General features: G+C 35.2%; 1 protein-coding gene across 1 annotated transcript in view; it reads left to right on the top strand.

Moving 5' to 3' along the window:
• Positions 1–15,632, top strand: part of LOC149245267 (oxygen-dependent coproporphyrinogen-III oxidase, chloroplastic-like) — a 358,638-nt gene that overhangs the window by 77,275 nt on the left and 265,731 nt on the right. The gene's annotated exons all lie outside the window — the stretch shown is intronic.

Raw genomic sequence — 15,632 nt, 5'->3', positions numbered from 1 at the left:
ATATGTGTCCCATGAACTTGGTTTTATTTTTTCTTTTATAATGTCCATACATTATTTATTTACATGGAATTTAACCCAGGTCTATTACAAAAGAATATACAAAAAAGGGAAGCAAAATGTTGTTACATATGCACTCTCAAAAAGGGATGAGAATGTGGAAGCATTGTTCTATGCCATTTCTAGTATCCAACCTGATTGGATAACTTAAGCAAGGGATGAATGGAAGAATGAAGAAGAGGTGTGGACACTCATTCAAAATTTGCAGCAAGATCTCAGTGCATATGATGCATTTATCTGGAAAAATGATTCACTATGGTACAAAGATTGCTTATATCTATGTAAGAAATCCCAACTCAAACAAAAGGTTCTTTTGGAATTGCACACCTCTCTTATAGGAGGACACACTTAAAAAGTTACAATAGGGTCAAGAAGGAATTTTTTTGGGATGACCTTAAATCTGATATTCAAAATTTTGTGGCAAAATGTTTGGTTTTCCAACAAAATAAAGTTGAAACAATCAAGATCCCAAGTCTTGGTGAAAAATCTTTGAAATGTAGCAACTGGAATTTATTCTTCTCATTGATTAATTATGCAGTTTATTTTGTTATGGAAAAATAACGAATAAATCGCACTACAATTTCTTCACCATAAAAATACTGTGAAAAATAAAAATTGGAATTAAGAAAGTAAAGCACACACAATAAAACTGACACTGTTATTTTTGGACAAATGTCCCCGGAAAAACCCAATGTGGGAAAACTGGTGCAGTGGATGAGGGTTTTGTTGTTATTATGCAGGAGTGAATTTTTTAAGTACAAATATGGATACCAAATTAGAAATTGTTTGCAAGATAATCTAGCCAAAACTATTAAGGGAAATTTTCCCTTCTCCACGAGCAATCCCGACATAACCTGCTTCAGAAAACTGGCCCTCCAAGAACCCTTGCGCAGGCCCCTACGCAGTGCTGGTGCAGACCCTCACATGCACAGTCTGAATCTACCTCTGATCAAGTCATCTTACTTATTGCTACCTTTGGAAGTGATTCTCCAACCCTCTAGAAAATTATCCTGGCCTTCAGTTACTAAATTGACCTCGTGCTCAACCAAATCAAATTGCCTCACTAAAGCTACTTGTGCAGTCCTTGCACAACCTCTAGTGGAATAATTTGGCCTCTTGATGCTACCTCTGCAGAACTGAAAATCTCCTTTGAAATCATTATTTTTCTCCCTCTCTATCTTTGCGCCCCTTCTGGATCAAACTCTTCTTCCCTACTCGATCTTTGCAGCTAAATAGCTCAATTTGCCAAGGAACTTGACCTCACAAGTGTGTTCTCCATCTACCCATCGATTTGATCTTATAATCTCTTGTTGGTGTACCAATGGCCATGATTAGATCCCCAACAACGGCTAAGATCATCTCCAACTTGATTCATGTGAGTTTCTAGAGAATTATCACCTTTCTCAATTAAGTAATGTTAATTAATCTTTTTTCCTAAGTTAGACTTAGGAAATATTTAATTATTGATTAATTAACTTAACTGAGCCATCTCTAGGTGTTTTTTCCTTAAACATTTTCTAGGTTTTGGAGATCATGTGTTCCTTAGCCTCTCTGACCAAAGTCGAAACTAAAACACATGTTTGATGCTACAAAACCTAACACTCCCTCTAAATGAGGAAGGTGTCCTCTATGTCTCATAACATCCACCCATATGTTACTGATGTTTGACATATTTGACATCTTGCCACTATCCACCAACCATTGCACATACTCTGGTTCATTTTCCACTTTGTAACTGAACCACCCTGCATCTACATTGTCACTGACACTACATTGTACCACTTGTATTGTTGCCAACTCTGCATTGCGTTGTAACTGATCTCATGTTGTTGTTGTTATTTTTGTTGAAACTACCGCAACTAAGAACAAAAATATTGAATCAATTGTGTCATTGAACTACCTTTGCAACTGTCTCCTTAATGTGTGACAGCAATTGGTGTAACCACCCCTCCTCATTTACCCAATTTCCAGCCTGCTAGGGTAAACATGAGACGAATAGTTATTATGACATGACCCAACCTCCTAGCTCTAGTTAAGGAAGTGGGGCCTACAAACTGACCTCAAACTGACAACTCACATCATCCCTCGCGACTATAGGACACTTAGGTGCCAAAGGACCACCCTAGGTGACCAAACCCTGATTGGGGTTTCATTTCTCACAAATTAACCCCCAGTCACATGCATTACAAGGCCTCCATGCGGTTATAGGCCTCCAACCGCATGCAAAACACTTCTTGGGTGTTGTTGTGACCCAACTTGCATAGTTCAGAGGGTGCGGTCCTGAGATATGAGCCACAATTCCTAGCCTCCAGACAACTTCCTAGAACTGCCTGATACTTCTCAGGATTATGAATGACATAAGGATGATGTTAAACATACAAAACTTGAACAAGAACTTGGCCTAACCAATCCTAACCATGACAATCATTTCATCAAACATATGGCGAACATGTAAGCTACAGGTCATGAATGCACATTTGATCACAGGATTCTAAAACTTATCTGAGAATCACCAAGAAGGTCTAATGCCCTCTCATAATAGCTGAAATAACATTTGTTAGTTCATGCATTCATCAACCATTCATCAAAACATGTCAAGAGCCATAAGTAATATACATCACATAACCAACAAATAACCAGCATAGAAACCATGGCAACTCAACCATAATATCACCAACATAATCACTACAAATATAAATGGATTACAATAGTAGAATAACTCTTATTAACATATGAAAATACCAACCAAGTCAAGGAATTCTGCGTACCACCTGACCATAGATTGGGGCTAAACCAAATCTCTCTTTCAGCCATCATCCTCGTGCCATATTCCAAGCATGAATCTGGGATCTCATGGAAATAACCAAGATAAACCAAACTAGGGCTTCGAGAGGCCAAACCACCTCAACCCTCAACCAATGATTCCACCTCATGGTCAAACATCACTAACACCAACCAAATCGGTCTCTACCCAAGTTGTTTAGGGCTCCAAGAACTAGTAACTCAACCCACATCCTTCTAGGGAATCCAGAGCATTTGTCCAACTCGACTCCAAGGACTAGTAACTTGTTGTCGCTGTGACAAACACCCTCCAAATTTTTTCCTATACTTGGATTTTGGAGCCTAGTGTAGATCTTGCGATCGATCGTTCCGTGGTCACTTCTTGATCGATCGAAGTCACTTACTCACGCATGCTCAGTTTGCATTGTGTTCATGAACCCGTTCTTCCATGCCAACTTGAACAAGCATAAGTACAGTCCGTCAACACAGTGTCTGTGCAATGTTCAACCTATGTCGACAGTCATTGTGCACTGTCATTGACAGTCCCTCACTTTTGGTTGCATTTGTATTTCTATTTTGGTGAGTTTTTCAAATTGTTGCTTTTGTGCATCTTCATTTTCATGAGTGTTGCTTTCGTGCTTTTGAATGTCATTCTTTCTTACTTTCACTTTAATTAGTGTCTTTTTCATGTTATCTTCGCTATGGAATGTGTCGCTTTCAATATCGTTCGTATTTCGCAAGTGTCACTCTCCCTTTTCTCCTCATATAGTAAATGTCGTCTTTAATATGTTAGTTGTTGCAAAATGTGTATAAGCTCATTTTTGCGGTTTCAAGGGTTTATCTTCGTGAAAATGAGTTGATCTTGCCATGTACACACCTACCTCACTCATTTCCAATGTTTTAATCATTGTCGCACAAGTGTCATCCCAGTCATCACAAAGTGTATCTTTAGGGTCGCACTTGTCGTAAAGTTGTCTAATTGAGGGAAATATGTTGTTAACGTGTTATGGATGATCTATGTTGTTATGTCATCAAGTGTTCTAAGTATGTGATTACAATCAAGTCATATCATTGTTCACATCAGTCTCATCGATCCCACACTTAGCCATTTTTCAGAAACTTCCCTACAACCTAGCTTCATACGGCCTTCCTCAATTGTGCATTGTGTAGTTCCAACCCTCAAGCTGCAACCCTACCCCTTAACACTATGCAATGTGTAGTTCTTGCCTCCCAGGATTGTGCATTGCGCAGTTCTAGTGTTTAATCCTGGACCTTGGCCCCCAGAATTACGCAATCCATCCCTCTAGCCTGGACCCAACTGCGAATTACACAGTCTCTGCGCTCAAGCCCAAACCCTGAGCTCTTGAACTACGCAATCACCAGGTCTGCTTTGCCTCCCAAAACTACATAGTTTACTGAAATAGTGCAAGCCATGCAGTCTGACTCACTGAGCCTTAAAACTGCACAATATAGCCCGAACTACGCATTACGTAGTCTTAAGGCTCAAGCCTCAATCCTGAGCTATTGAACTACGTAATTTTGCAATCAACTAGGTTCCTCTATCTTCCAAAATTGTGCAATGGGAAAAATCAGTATTCAAACCCTCAGCCTGTCTCCCTAAGCTCCCCAACTCTGTAATCCTTTTGCTCAGTCCAAGCCTGAACTGCACATTGCCTAGTCTCAAGGCTCAAGCTTGACCTTTGACTGCCTGAGCTGCGCAATTGCGCAATCACTTAGCCTCTTCCTCAGCCTACCACCCGACTCTAGCTCAGTCAATGGATCATCATGCAACATCGTAGATAAGGGTTTATCAGACCGATGACATCTTTCCATGAGTGCATTACAGATATAGGAACTCTATCATGCTATGGAAAGATGATGAAGAAGGAAATGGAGAAGCAGGATATGCTAGAAGACACATATGGATTTGAAAAGATAATATGATCATCAGAGGAGAAGACAAAGGAACATTGGATTACAACAAAAGACCAAATATCAAGACCGCTTGAAGACTCCATCTGATTCACAACCCTTTGGAGTGTATATATGAAGAAAAAAGCATATTTCTCATGAAGATGAAGCATTGGGTACATCTCTTATTGAAGACGGAAAGAAAGAATCAACAAAAGGACAGCTTGGCACTACCACATCATCATGCAGTCCATGTCATTAGTGTCAAGACATGCTTGGTCACGATTCATCATATGCCACATCATTATTATGGATCATGTAATTATCTATTCGAAATGGAAGTCCAAAGGACACATTCAGAATATGAAGAGTCATGTAAAAGTTGAAAACTCATAGGAAGTTAAACAGTCATGAGGGTAGTCAAAGAGTCAAAAGGAAGTTGAAGCATCACCTCATTGGTTATATATACACCCCAATTGTATGAGCAAAGGACTTTTCATCTTGGCTCCTCCCGCAAGGCATTGGAGAGACCAGCTAGTTCTTTTGAGGAGCAAGGAGTAGCTCCAATGCTCCACTACTGGAGCTAGTGGTGTTCATTGTATACATGTGTCTCACAACTTTTACTTAATATCAAAAGCCTTATGGCCAACACATTCTTCATGCATGGATTATGAATATTTGTAAGAATGTTTTGTGAATGTTTATAATTCATGTTTTCTTTTATCTGTGTTAAAGTAGTTGAACTATTTTGGTTATTTTGGTACTTATCCTATTGAAAATGTGCTATAATGGTTATTATCATTGTCGCATTCTCATGGACTATTCCAATGGATATTAGACATATATTTCTTGTTGTATTGGTTGCAATGACCATCACATCTTTGTGGACTATTCTGTTGGATTTTGAACAGATTCTTCTTGTTTATGTGTGTCACCACTAGGGTGGTACTATTACCTCTCTCTTAGAGGCTCACTTCTCTTCCCCCTCCATAGTAAAATAATTTTGACACACATATGATTGAACACTCACTAGCCACACCCCCTTGCTTTTCGAAGGCACATTTTCACTCCTCTCTCATGTTGATAGTTAGAGCCAAGGAAAATCTATAAGAATACATGGCAACCATGCCCATACTCTGGATGGGGCTCCTATTACAAACGATGTGAGGTCTAATTGGGACTTCACATCGAGGAGACTCCTTAGTTGACATATTTCTAGCATCTTCAACATAACTCAACCCGAGTTTTTCCAAGGCTTCAAGAGTGTTTGTTCCAACCCACGACCATAAGGAATTATGAGCACCAACTAGAAAAAAAATCAAGTGGAAAAACCCACTACACCATGACTATATAGGAAATGACAAGGCAAGGCTAAAACCATTGTCATTCCAGGCAAATCTCCATACATAGCTAGATAATCACATGCATATAGCATGCATCCATAAATCAGAAAGGAAATAACACATGCAACTTGCTACCTACAAAGCAATCTAGTTGTAGTTGTTGATCAACCTATTCCCTTGTGCTTTCTTGCTTTCCTTTGCCTTCTTTTTCCAAATCCAAGTGACTACTAGAGTTCTCCAAGAATACTCTAAGTGTGCAAGAGTACGAGAGAATGAGAGAATAGAAGAGAGCTCCAATGCTAAACTAACCAAAGGCCTGTAAATTGATCCTCATAAGCATTTTTATCATTAAGGCCTCTATTTTCTTCATTTTCCTGTATTTTCCCTTCAATTTCCCTCTCATGCAAACTTGTGACCTTTCATATCCATTTTCGCCTATTTTACTTTATTTTTATAAATAAATTCCAATTAATGCCTCTTTGCCTTTGCCAATTTCCTTAGCCATAATAAACTGAAAGTGACACCCATTACGATGTTTTGCCCACCATTAAGCTTGGAATATGTGTCCCATGACCTTAGTCTTATATTTTTTTACATGGAAAATCAACCAAGGGTTGTTGCAAACCCCTCCCCCTTAGGGGAACACCGTCCTTGATGTTTTATGATACCTATGACCAGAAAACAGTTGAAAACAAAACATACTACTATGCAGTTTTATAACCTAGCTCGTTGCAGTATTTACAATGAACACTACTGAAAACATGAAAAACATATTGTTTACTAGATCTTTATAACCCAACTCATTATGGTATTTACAATAACCAAAACACATACACTCATGCACATTTGCTTCAACTAGAAAATAATCATACTATCTATGGAGCTTTATAACCATAGCTTGATACAATATTTACAATGACATACACATATACATATGCACATTTGCTCTAACTAGCAAATAAAAGGATATGGTGTTTGTATCAATCAACAAGGGAATCTAAAGGCTCACAATGACACCCTCAAAAGTAGTACTAGGATTCACCTCCTTCCCAGGAAGTCCATAATCCTCTGCCAAAGTCAAACCTGCATCCAATGTCCAACGCTACGATCCTCTTGCTACTTGTTCTCTTAGTGAACAGTTAATAGTTCATTGTTCCAGGGCACACTCCCAATGTGCTTATGGTTCCATCTGGCAATGCTAATGACCAAAACAAATTCATTCTTTGGCCTTCCCTTCTCTGTTATATAGTCCCTTGGGCAATCCGGTCACCCCCTTTCGTGCAATCACACACCTTCCAAGTTCCGTTGGCATCCCCTTCTCTGCTACACAGTCCCTCGGGCGATCCATCCCTTGGCAAGGTTTCGTCGGATCGGAAGGTCCAAAAACCAAGGCATATTCTTGCCTCATAACCATCATATTGGTCATAGCATGCTCATCGCAATCAATGGATACTATTGGGTACCAATGTCCCACAATGGCCCTACTCCTGAAGTTCTTTACTAGGAGACTGTTGCATGTTCTAATTCCTTGTCACTACTGCTAATTCTTGTAGTCAGTTTCAATCATCCAAACTGGACATTTCGAACCACCCAGACCTGGGAATTTTCCATGCTTTCTTGTACCAAGCACATAATTGCCATTAGATTCAAAATAAACTCAAATAATTTCAAATCATACCTCATTAGTAGCTCATCAATAAGGTACACTTGCAATTCTGTTTACTTTTTGTCACAACAAGCCAAACTAGCTCTTTGATCAAATCATCATGTATAAGCATATCACATCTGGTTAGCTCAAACGATGGGGAAACTTCTGTTGAATTTGGCTCTTGGTGAGCCACTTGCCTTGGTGAAGAAGTTGCCCGGCTTTCACAACCCGATGGAGTTGGATGTGTTGCTAGAGGGTATACTTTGTCTTGGTGTTAATGATATGATCCATTGTAGATTGTTCAATGCAGTGAGGATTGACTGCTGTGAGGGCCAATTGCTCGGTTGCCTCCGAGGTGTCCAACAAAAGTGGATAATATGGTTGAAGCAGCTCCACGTTGAACACTCGGTGCAAGCCAAGGAATGGGAGAATGCTCAATTCAAAAGCATTATCACCCTCTACCTATGTGATTGTATACAGCCCATATCAAAGTAGTATGAGCTTCCTATTGGGGCCTATGAGGCACTCTTTCTGTAAGTGTAAACACACCTTCTCACTAACATGAAACTTATGTGGAGCCCTATGTTGGTCATGTTGTTGCTTATACTTAGAATTTTCTTTATTGCTTATACTTAGAATTTTCTTTATTGCTTATACTTAGAATTTTCTTTATTCATGATATCATGGACCTTTTTTTTTAGGTGTTGGATCTGCTCAATGAATTTGGTTGCCCTGTTTTCCTCAATCTAGGTGTGGGAGGACTCGATCGATGAACATGCAATGGGCATAGCTACATCAATTAGGGCCAATGGTTGGAACCCTAAGCACACCTAAAAAGGACTAGGGCCAATAAATTTTTGGATGGCCTTGTTATAGCTATGATGAACATATGGAAGGTTTTCATCCCCTGTACATGGGTGCTTAGAGTTGTACATGCACAAGATATGCATAATTATCTTGTTGACAACTTATATTTGTCCATTTGATTGGGGATGAAAGGAATTCGCTTTGGTCAACTTGGTGTCCATGGGACACCATAGGTTATACCAAAAGGTGTTGAGGAACATGTTATCATTATCTAAAATAATGGTCTAAGGTAGCCCGAAATGAATCCAAACACTCTCAAAAAAGAGTTTAGCAGTGGCTTCAGCTATGATACTCTTCTTACACGGTGCCAAAATGGCCATATTATGGAATTGTTCAACCACCACGAACACACAATCATTTTTGTGCTTGGCGGATGGAAAACCTAACATGTAATCCATGGAGACTGACTCCCAAGGCTTGTCTAGGGTAGGTAGATGAGTGTACAACCCCTACTTTTTTATGGTTGGTTTAGTAATGGCATAAGCAATGCATGATACGATATGTCACTGGACATCATGTTGAAACTTTGGCCAATAAAAATATTATTGAAGTAATACTATTGTCTTCTTCATGCTAAAGTTCCCTGCTACCCGACTATAATGTGCCTCCCAGATCAGCTTGGCATGCTCACTTGAAGGAACTCAAAGGTAGCTCAGGTAGCACAACATTGTTTCATGGAGGTGGAAGTATGGAACTTGTTTTCCTACCATCAACACATGTTATATGGCAATGAATTCGAGTCATTATTGTATAATTGTGGACACCCAGAGGTCTCACACCCACAAGAGTTAAGAACTGTAGTTAGCGCCACAACTAGTGGCCAAGTGAGGTAGTCTGTAACATGATTGGTGCTACCCTTCTTATATTTGATGTTCAAATGGAATTTTTGCAGGTGCGTGAACTATTTTTTATGGCAATCATTATGTAACTTCCCTTGTGTCTAGATAAATTGTAAAGGCATGTGATCAATATGGATGATTGTCTCCTTCCCCAAAATATAATGCTTCCATTTTTTCCAGGCTTGCACGATAGAGTACATCTCCTTATCATGGGTGGGGTATCTTTGGATAATATCAGAGTGTTTCACTGTGATAAGCCACCAGATGTCCTTGTCGAGTGAGGATTGCACCAATAGCATTGTCAGAGGCATCTATCTCAATCTTAAATGGATGTTTTAGGTCTAGTAGGGTGAGGATTGGTGCAGAGTGAAGGAAGTGTTTTAGATCATCAAATGCCTTTTGTTGTAACACAAACCAAAAAAAACTTTACTTTTTCTCCTCCCTTGTTCACTTGACTAAGGGGTCAAGTGATATAAGAGAATCCCAACATGAATCTTCGGTAGAAGTTAGTAAGGCCTAAGAAACTATGAAGCTCTGTTAGATTCGTCGGGGCTAGCCAATCTTGATTGACTTGGATCTTGGCCAAATCTATAGGCACACCTTGCTCATCAATAGTGTAGCCTAGGTATTTGGCATTGTTCATGCCAAAGGAGTATTTTTCCAAGTTAGCACATAGCTTATGCTACCGCAAGTGTGAAGGATATGTTGAATATGTTACAAGGGTTCTTCCCATCCCTTTTTGAAGATAAGGATATCATCTAGATATACAACCATAAAAGAATTGGTGAAAGCTTGCAAGATATCATCCATTAGCCTCATGAAATTTGTTGGGGTATTCACCAAAACAAATGGCATGACCAACCATTCAAAAAGACTCCCCTTTGATTTGAAAACAGTTTTCCATACATAAATTGGTTCTATTAGGACTTGGTGGTAGCCAGACTTCAAATCAACCTTACTAAAGTACTTGTCCCCCTTGTGTTGGTCAAGAAGGTCATCAATCTAAGGAATCAGGTACAGGTTTCTTACTGTGATTTTGTTCAAGGTCTAATAATCATTACACAATCGCCAGGTCCTATTTTTTTCTGCATGAGTACAATTAAGCTTCCACGAGGTTAGGAACTCGATCAGATGTGCCCTTTTTGGAGCATCTCTAGGATCTAGCACTTGATTTCCTCATTTTCTAAGGCATTGGACACAACATCTTCACATTATCTAGAATGTATGACTTTCTTATAAGTTGAGGGTGTTTACATGGGTTTTCATTTATCAAGGGAACCCATCTAAGGATGGTTTGGTTAAGATTGGTATTTTATATGGCATTTGTTTGGTTTTTCGATGCTCGATTATTAACCATATCTTTTGGGATTGCTAGTTTACTAAGCATTGTTGGAGTTAGTGTGAAGATTTTCACTGAATGTTGCTTGAGGGTAAAATTCCTTGGCATGCTTCTTTATTTGTAGGAGGTTGTGCTCGTTCTTGTGTTTATTTTTATAGATTTTGGAGTTACCTACAAATCATTTGTCTTAGTGTAGTGGAAACCTAGATGTAAATTGGTCTTTTGAGTAAGGTTCATTTTTTGTTTGCTTTCAATTTTTTTTTGAAATAGGAGGTTAGCCATTATCTTTTAGCAATAATAATTTTGTTAATCAAATATATTCAATCTTTTTTGCTTGAGTTTCTCAATTACTTTCAAGAAAAATTTATGAAATCCATCATATATAGCCTCTCACTTTTTGCATTTTTGTTTGTGAGTACTTTGAAATGTAATACATGTTTCAAATAATAATAATACCAATTGCTAAAGTTTCTCATAAGGACTTTGCAAATAATTGTGCTAATTGTGAATGCATCATAAGGACACCTTTAAATAGTGAGTGCCTATGCACCATAAGGATTTTTGTAAATAACTATGCCAAGCGTTGTGTGTTATGTTGTTTATACTAAGTGGAAGTCCATCGTAATGATTTGTAAATAATTATAAAGAGTGTCATGTATTTATGTTGTTTATACTATGTGTTAGCCCATCATAAAGACTCTTCTAAATAAATATGTTAATTTTTCTTCTCAAAGATTAGCTCAAGTGATCTTGAGCCAGATGTGAGATCTCTTCACTATTTTGGGAAGGTCAAGAGTTCAATTCTCTTAATGTTGATTTCCCTTAAAGAAGGTACTTTGAAACTTAAGTATCAACGATTTACCTTAATAACACCCATTACCTTCTTTAAAACTTAAGTATCAACAATTTACCTTAATAACACCCATTAAGAATGATGAAATCTCTTTAGTTGTAAATGGATTGGAATTTTTGTATCATGGGGTATTCATTTGAGGGTTTGGATTGAGCCTTCATGCTCAAGCGCAAACTTCCAAGGAAGATTGGAATATGCAAAGGTTTTGGCCTTGTAACCATATTAATCTTTAATACAAATCTTCACTCATGTCTTTAAAAAAAACAAGAATGATGAAATATCAAAAAATCAACTAAGAAAAACACATGCTAAATATGAATACACCATAAAGTAAATGCTATAAATAATTATGCTCAAATATAAAGACATCATGAGTCTCCAAGAGGCAGCTCAATTAGCGATGGCCATGAAAATGAAGTCTTATATGCGAGGAGGTTCGAGGTTCAAATCCTCGATTTACCTATGCTTGTGAAATGGGTATACATAGACACCTAGAAGTTATAATGATAGCAGTTGGAATCAACCCATGTCATGTGATACCAACCCAGTTACCAATTCCTCTAGATACAAAAAAAATACGACGACACCATAAAAACTATATAAATATAATAACTATAAAAACACCTTAAAGAGTCTATATAAATATATACCAAAGTGTGTCGCATTTAATTTAAATAATTATGTTCACATTTACTTCATCATAAAGACATAAACATGTCATAAAGACTTTTGCAAGTAACGATGTCAAATTTGTACTAATGATCTTAAAAACTTTATGTTATAAATAATTACAATATAATAAACTTTATGTTATAAATAATTACAATATATTAATATATTATATTGTAAATAATTATATAAAGAATTATTAAGTAGAATAAATATTTTGATAAATATTTATATTAAACATATTTGCATGATAAAAAAAATTAATTAATTATGCTAAATGTCAACAAACTATTAAGATTTTTTTAAATATAATTATGTGAAGTGTCACTAATGATCATTTTTGTAAAAAAATCCAATTCAAAGTGTAAAAATATTGTTAACCTGCTCTCCAACCCAGTATGGTAGAGATGTTGTAATGTAATGTTTAACATTATGACTAAATAAACAAAAATGTAATATAAACATTTTAACTTAGTAAAAATAACAAAATAAAAATAACCCTATATAAATAAAATAAAAATGACTCATTATTGAGAGCTTAGAATATAATCTATTTTCCCAATTCGAAAATTTATCCTTCTCCACACTTGATAAATCTAAAATTAAAAATCTAAATTACTTTTATAAATATTATATTAAATATCCCTGCAAACTAACTTTTACAAATAATAATAATATAAAACACTTATAAACCATTATAATCAATATCAATGTATTAAATTGAATTTCATAAATAAACTGCAATATAAAAATCCATCTTGTAAACAATTATGTTCAATATCAATGTATTAAAATAAATTTCATAAATAATTGTGTTGATCCACAACTGTAATATAAAAAACCATCTTGTAAACAACTATGTTTAATATCAATGTATTGAATTGAATTCCACTACCTATCACACCCTAGTATAGGACCGTGAATAAGAAACGTAATTGTGACAAATGTCCAAAGGAAAAAAAAAAATGTGTTACGTGTTTGTAAAGGGTGTTGAAGAGCCCATCTTAATAAATGACATGTCTTCCAAAGGACTTTCTTTTAACTTTTGAGAAATCATGAGTGAGAACAATGATGGTGAGCATTATTTTTCGGATACACTGAACTTGTATGCGGAAACATTGTGGTCATTTGAAATTATCATGTTTACTTTCCAAAGAAACCTCGTTACTTGACATGCGGACACATGGACATCGACTAAAAGGCACCATGTCCATGATGGTGAGCATTATGTGGCTTCCACCGTTATAGAGACCATGGGAAGATATCTATATATATATATATGACCATGGGAAGAGTCATATATATATATATATATATATATTCAGATTCAAAGATTCATATATATGTGGCTTCCACCGTTATAGGGACCATGGAGAGATTCATATAGTAACCACAGTGAATTGATAATTTGGTTAGACAAGGTTTCTTTTAAATTTTTTAATTACTATTTTATAAATTAAATATATTAATAATTTACAATCTAGCAAAATACATTATTTTAAGTAGACTTTATTTTAGGGAATGTCTACTCTGCAAAGCTTATAACATAACAATAAGTCAAACATAACAATAAGTCAATATGGTATTTTACAAAATTGAAACCAAATAAAAAAATAACAATTCTCAACCACTTAAACTAAACCCACAAAATCTAAATTCAAACAGTTTTAAAGTAATTTTTCATAAATAATTAAATAATTGAAAACAATTATATATCGCTATAACAATAAGTCAATATGGTATTTTACAAAATTGAAACCAAATAAAAAACTAACAATTCTCAACCACTTAAACTAAACCCACAAAATCTAAATTCAAACAGTTTTAAAGTAATCTTTCATAAATAATTGAAAACAATTATATATCGCTGTCTCAACCATTTAGACTAAACTCACACACTGAAACCATACCCTTCTAAAATAATCTTTCATAAATAATAAAAAGAACTTTTAAAGCTGAGAAAATCTTTCATACATAATTTAAAACAACTTTCAAGTCAGAAAATCACCGTTTGCACATTAACTTAATTTTGGATAATGATTTTACCCCCACTATATCATACAATTTTAAAACAATCTTTCACAAATAATAAAAAGAACTTTTAAAGCTGAGAAAATCTTTCATACATAATTTAAAACAACTTTTAAGTCTGAAAATCATTGTTTGCACGTTAACTTAATTTTGGGTAATGATCTTACCTCGCTAGCTCTCTCTGTCCTTTGGGAAGGGATGCTTATATTTTGGCTTCCATAAATTTGTACATATGTAGTTTCGATATATATAACATTTTAAACTTTTTAGTACATTAATATTTTTAAACTTTTTAGTACATTAATATTTTTATAAGTTTAATGAATTAATATTTTATGAATTTTATAAATATTTTAATAAATTATATATTTAATTTTTAACTAATTTTTTTATTAATTATTAATGAATTTTTATTTGAAATCTTATTTTCAATACTTCTTAATTTTTATATAATACTTTGATTAATTCGTAATTTTTTTTCAAATATTATTAATATTTTAAATTTAAATTAGTTAATTTATTAATTATTAACCCATTTTTATTACTTAATTTTCAATTATTAATTTGGTCAAATAATTTATAATATTATTTCTATAATTTATAATATCATTATTAATTTAACTTATTAATTATTTTTAACTATTACCCAAGTGATATCTAATTCTTTTTCTCCAAAAAGAAGCCTCTTGAGCACGTTTACTCGTTAAACTCTTTGGTCTCTGATGATGAATCGAGTTACCATGTCTTTGGTCCCCGATGATGAATCGAGTTACTATCTGAAATGAATCGAGTTACTATCTGAAACATTGGACAGGATCACTTAACAGTTCTAATCTGGAAATCCCCAACAATTATATGTTTTTTTAATTATTAATAAATTGGTAATCCATTTTTTCAATCTTTCTCTCTTTCATTATATATATAAGTGCATCAAAGTCCATCATTATTTAGCCTTTTTTAAAAATGGATTGGGATCATTTGTGGTGGTTGGGCAGAATGATTATTATCTTCCCTAACAATGTTGAAATCCTCACTGGTAACATGATAAGCTTTAATGTTGTAATGATTGTTGTTATAATAGCTTGGAGGCTTAGGAAAAACACTCTTAAATAAATATCACTATAAATTGACTTGATACTAACAATCTCACTCTACCTTTTGAATATATATAATAAAATGTTATTTTAAATTAATGAAATATATTTAAAATTTTAATTAGATGCTTGTAAAGATGTTAATGTTATTTTAGGATTTTATGGCACTCGAAAAGATTTAATAAAACGAGTCACAAAAA

The sequence above is a fragment of the Pinus tabuliformis genome, chromosome 7, assembly GCF_031772625.1.
Source record: "Pinus tabuliformis cultivar Carrire ecotype Pingquan chromosome 7, CPIR1, whole genome shotgun sequence".
Lineage (NCBI taxonomy): Eukaryota > Viridiplantae > Streptophyta > Pinopsida > Pinales > Pinaceae > Pinus > Pinus tabuliformis.
This window is presented reverse-complemented; position numbering and strand designations above follow the sequence as displayed.